This window comes from Oncorhynchus nerka, linkage group LG19 (assembly GCF_034236695.1).
Source record: "Oncorhynchus nerka isolate Pitt River linkage group LG19, Oner_Uvic_2.0, whole genome shotgun sequence".
NCBI classification, from domain to species: Eukaryota; Metazoa; Chordata; class Actinopteri; order Salmoniformes; family Salmonidae; genus Oncorhynchus; species Oncorhynchus nerka.
The window spans coordinates 204,654-210,591 of record NC_088414.1 but is presented as its reverse complement, the minus strand read 5'-3'; positions in this window follow the sequence as shown (position 1 = coordinate 210,591).

Genomic DNA, 5,938 nt, shown 5'->3' with positions numbered 1-5,938 from the left:
GTGGACACCTGCTCGTCGAACATCTCATTCCAAAATCATGGGCATTAATATGGAGTTAGTCCCCCCTTTGCTGCTATAACAGCCTCCACTCTTCTGGGAAGACTTTACACTAGATGTTGGAACATTCCTGCGGGGACTTGCTTCCATTCAGCCTCGAGTATTAGTGAGGTCGAACACTGATGTTGGGCGATTAGGTCTGGCTCGCAGTCGGCATTCCAATTTATTGCAAAGGTGTTCGATAGGGTTGAGGTCAATGTTTTGTGCAGTCCAGTCAAGTTCTTCCACACCGCTCTCGACAAACCATTTCTGTATGGATCTCGCTTGGTTCACGGTGGCATTGTCATGGAGAAACAGGCCTTCTCCAAACTGTTGCCTTGGAAGCACAGAATGCATTGGGGCAGGTAGCATTCTCCTGGCATACGCCCAACCCAGATTAGTCCGTCGGACTGCCAGATGGTGAAGCGTGATTCATCACCCCAGAGAACGCGTTTCCACTGCTGCCAATGGTGGCAAGCGTTACAATCACTCCACCTGGCGCTTGGCATAACGCATGGTGATCTTAGGCTTTTGTGCGGATGCTCGGCCGTGGAAACCCATTTCATGAAGCTTCTGACGAACGGTTCTTGTGCTGTCGTTGCATCCAGAGGCAGTTTGGAACTCTGTAGTGAGTGTTGCAACCGAGGACAGACATTTGTTGGAAGCACTTCAGCGGTCCCGTTCTATGAGCTTGTGTGGCCTACCACTTTGCGGCTGAGTCGTTGTTGCTCCTAAACATTTCCACATTACAATAACAGCACTTACAGTTTACCGGGGCATTTCTGGTAGGGCAGAAATTTGATGAACTGATCTATTGGAAAGGTGGCATCCCATGACGGTGCCACCTTGAAGGTCACTGAGCTCTTCTGTAAGGCATTCTACTGCCAATGTTTTTCTATGGAGATTGCGTGGCTGTGTGCTTGATTTTATGTACCTGTCAGCAACGGTGTGGCTGAAATTGTCGAATCCACTCATTTGAAAGGGTGTGCACAAACTTTTGCATATATAGTGTACTTTTGCATGTACATGTTGAAGTAACAGAAGTCTTCTCTCTGATCACTCCTATGACCTCCGGGTTAAGATGCAGTTGCTTGCACAAGCACATCTTCCTGGGCACAGACAACAAAATCACACCACTGCTTATCGGGGTTTTCAACAATTCAGATGTTATTTCGATTGATCAGGTTCACCATAAAAAAAAGTTAGGCTTAGGGGTTAGGGGTTAGGGTTAGAGAGTTAGGGTTAGAGGGTTAGAGGGTAGGGGTTAGGGTTTAGGGGTTAGGGTTAGGTTGTTTGGTGGAGCAAACAAAGAGACACGGAGGAAGGCAGGAGAGAGAAGCTATGAGCAGCAGACCAAGACGCGACTGTGGGCTTTGTTGTAAACAGAATATCGTGCGGCTAGACCGACATTTCAAGTCTGTACATGCACTTAAGTCCGGTACTATGGAATGGACGAATGCTATGCAATTTAGCCAGTTTTCGACTGAGAGACAGCAGCCCGAATCAAGGCAGTATATGCAGCCTGACAACGGTGTTGAACCGCGGCCGGAGGACCCTGTGATTTTGCAGTGTTTTGAAAGTGAGTTGTCCGTGGAGCAGCAGCTGGTGGACGAGGGTGAGCAGCAGCTGGTGGACGAGGGTGATCAGACTGCAGGTGCGTCGGCGGCGGTGCAGCCAACCAGTCAGGTCGGTAGTGAACTGTGCTCGGAATCGAGGGAGCAAGGCTGCGTCGTGGCGACTTCCACGGAGAGCGAGAGTGATGAAGACGGCGGCGTGCCGTCCAGAATTGAGGTTTGGAGTAATGCAATTTTGACTCAATATGAACATTATATTACGGGTATACACCCTTCAGTTAAACGAATTGACAATAGTCGCACCAGTATATCCCGAGTACGGGAATTCCTCCGCATTATGTCAGAGAGCAAGGCCGATGAAGGACTGTGTGGTGACAAGCCGAATTTCTTCAGCCTCCTGAGGTTGAAGAGGCGCTGCTGCGCCTTCTTCACGACGCTGTCAGTGTGAGTGGACCAATTCAGTTTGTCTGTGATGTGTATGCCGAGGAACTTAAAACTTGCTACCCTCTCCACTACTGTTCCATCGATGTGGATAGGGGGGTGTTCCCTCTGCTGTTTCCTGAAGTCCACAATCATCTCCATAGTTTTGTTGACAGTGGCTAACCATATGTGTCACTCTGGAAACGCAGGCACGGCACTACCGGTACCATAATTTGCCCAAAAATGCCAGCCGGGCCCGGACACTGATTGAGGGACAAATCAATCCATGATTAACTGATTAAATAAAGCATATTTGTTTGAAATTCACCCTTGTATTTGTGTCATTATGCATTAAAATGATTAAAAATGTGTTTCATTTTGGGTTACCAGGTGCCTATTTTCAATCACCAGTTGCACATGAAACATAGTGCAATTTTTGAAAAGTTTGGAAAAGTACATTTTCACAACTATTTTAGAATCCTCCATAGAATCCTCCTAATATTACTGCCCACTATGAAGCCCCACTACTGGGGAAAATTCACTAGAGGTCGCCAAAGGTACAATCTATGGAGGATTCTAAAATAGATGTACCTTTGGCTACCTCTAGTGAATTTTCCCCAGTAGTGGGGCTTCATAGTGGGCAGTAATATTAGGAGTCCAGGTAAATGTATTTAGAACCATATTTTTATTTTTAGGTTACCAGGTGCCTATTTTCAATCACCAGTTGCACAGAGGTATATCCTAATCCGCATCCACCAGAATATTTTAAACTGTCCATAAAGCACTCAGGACGGACCCCCATGGATAGAGGGCCGTAGTAGGGTGTTCACAGAGTGGGCATGCATATTAGGAGTACCGGTAAATGCATTTAGGAACAATATTTTTAGGTTACCAGGTGCCTATTTCAAATCACCAGTTGCACGGATGTTTTTTTATTTTTTATTTTTTTTATTTCACCTTTATTTAACCAGGTAGGCTAGTTGAGAACAAGTTCTCATTTGCAACTGCGACCTGGCCAAGATAAAGCATAGCAGTGTGAACAGACAACACAGAGTTACACATGGAGTAAACAATTAACAAGTCAATAACACAGTAGAAAAAAAAATGGGCAATGTATGCAAAAGGCATGAGGAGGTAGGCAAATAATACAATTTTGCAGATTAACACTGGAGTGATAAATGATCAGATGGTCATGTACAGGTAGAGATATTGGTGTGCAAAAGAGCAGAAAAGTAAATATATATATTTTTTAAACAGTATAAAAACAGTATGGGAATGAGGTAGGTGAAAATGGGTGGGCTATTTACCAATAGACTATGTACAGCTGCAGCGACGGTTAGCTGCATTCGGATAGCTGATGTTTGAAGTTGGTGAGGTAAAAGTCTCCAACTTCACATTTTCAAATTAATTCCAGTCACAGGCAGCAGAGTACTGGAACGGAAGGGGCCAAATGAGGTGTTGGCTTTAGGGATGATCAGTGAGATACACCTGCTGGAGCGCGTGCTATTTTATGGGTGTGACCAGTGAACTGAGATAAGGCGGAGCTTTACCTAGCATGGACTTGTAGATGACCTGGAGCCAGTGGGTATGGCGACGAATATGTAGCGGCCGTAGGGCCAGCCGACTAGAGCATGAATATCGCAGTGGTGGGTGGTATAAGGTGCTTTGTTGACAAAACGGATGGCACTGTGATAGACTGCATCCAGTTTGCTGAGTAGAGTGTTGGAAGCCATTTTGTAGATGACATCGCCGGAAGTCGAGGATAGGTAGGATAGTCAGTTTTACTAGGGTAAGCTCCTATAGCGGGCATGGGTGAAGGAACTTTGTTGCGGAATTCTGAAAGCCGACTCTTGATTTGATTTTCCCATTGGAGATGTTTGATGTGAGTCTGGAAGGAGAGTTTGCAGTCTAGCCAGACACCTAGGTACTTATAGATGTCCACATATTCAAACACTGGTCGGAACCATTCAGGGTGGTGATTTTAGTTTTTGCGGGTGCAGGCAGCATCGGTTGAAAAGCATGCATTTGGTTTTAAAAGTGTTTAAGAGCAGTTGGAGGCCACGGAAGGAGTGCTGTATGGCATTGAAGCTCGTTTGGGGTTAGATAGCACAGTGTCCAATGACTGGCAAAGTGCATTCTGAATGAGTATTTTAATTTTTGAGGTTCAGGTCGCCCATCAGCAAGAGCAACATCATTGATATATACAGAGAAAAGAGTCGGATAGGTCCCGAGAATTGAACCCTGTGGCACCCCCATAGAGACTGCCAGAGGACCGGACAGCATGCCCTCCGATTTGACACACTGAACTCTGTCTGCAAAGTTTAATTTTTGAACCAGGCAAGGCAGTCATCCGAGAAACCGAGGCTATTGAGTCTGCCGATAAGAATATGGTGATTGACAGAGTCGAAAGCCCTTAGCGGGCATGAATATCAGGCTGCACAGTACTGTCTTTTATCGATGGCATTATGATATTTTAGTACCTTGAGCGTTCCTGAGGTGCACATCCAAATCCAAATCCATAATAATTCTAAAACCAGATTGCACAGCGGAGAAGGTCCCCACGGAAAGGGGCCCTCGAGATGGTCAGTGACCTGTTTGTTGACTTGGCTCAGAACTTAGATAGGCAGGGCAGGATGGATATATTCTATAGCAGTTTGGGTTCCAGGGTGTCTCCCCCTTTGAAGAGGGGGATGACTGCGGCAGTTTCCAATCCTTGGGGATCTCAGACGATATGAAAGAGGGCCTAACAGGCTGGTAATAGGGGTGCTCAATGGCGGGCAGATAGTTTCAGAAATAGAGGGTCCAGATTGTCAAGCCCAGCTGATTTGTACGGGTCCCAGGTTTTGCAGCTCTTTCAGAACATCTGCTATCTGGATGTGGGTAAAGGAGAACCTGGAGAGGCTTGGGCCAGGAGCTGCGGGGCGGAGCTGTTGGCCGAGGTTGGCAGAAGCCAGGCGGAAGGCATGGCCAGCCGTTGAGGTGCATTATTGAAGCTTTTAATAATCGTGGATTTATCCAGGTGGACACCAAATTACCTAGCCTCAGTGCAGTGGGCAGCTGGGAGGAGGTGCTCTTGTTCTCCATGGACTTCAGAGTGTCCCAGAACTTTTTGGAGTTGGGCTACAGGATGCAAACTTCTGCCTGAAGAAGCTGGCCTTAGCTTTCCTGACTGACTGCGTGTATTGGTTCCTGACTTCCCTGAACAGTTGCATATCACGGGGCTATTCGATGCTATTGCAGTCCGCCACAGGATGTTTTTGTGCTGGTCGAGGGCAGTCAGGTCTGGAGTGAACCAAGGGCTGTATCTGTTCTTGGTTCTGCATTTTTTGAATATCATGCTTATCTAAAATGGTGAGGAAGTTATTTTAAAGAATGACCAGGCATCCTCAACTGACGGGATGAGGTCAATGTCCTTCCAGGATACCCGGGCCAGGTCCCCGGATTAGAAAGGCCTGCTCACAGAAGTGTTTTAGGGAGCGTTTGACAGTGATGAGGGGTGCATTTTTTGACTGCGGCTTTTAATTTTTGGATTCCCAGGCAATGAGGCAGTGATCCTGAGATCCTGGTTGAAGACACTCAGGAGGTGTATTTGGAGGGCCAGTTGGTCAGGATGACGTCTATGAGGGTGCCCTTGTTTACAGAGTTAGGGTTGTACCTGGTGGGTTCCTTGATGATTTGTGTGAGATTGAGGGCATCTAGCTTACATTGTAGGACTGCCATGTTAAGCATATCCCAGTTTAGGTCACCTAACAGAACAAACTCTGAAGCTAGATGGGGGCGATCAATTCACAAATGGTGTCCAGGGCACAACTGGGAGCTGAATGGTCAGTAACACTGGCGGCATTCTGTGAGAGACTTATTTCTGGAGAGGGTAATTTTCAAAATTAGTAGTTCGAACTGTTTGGGTA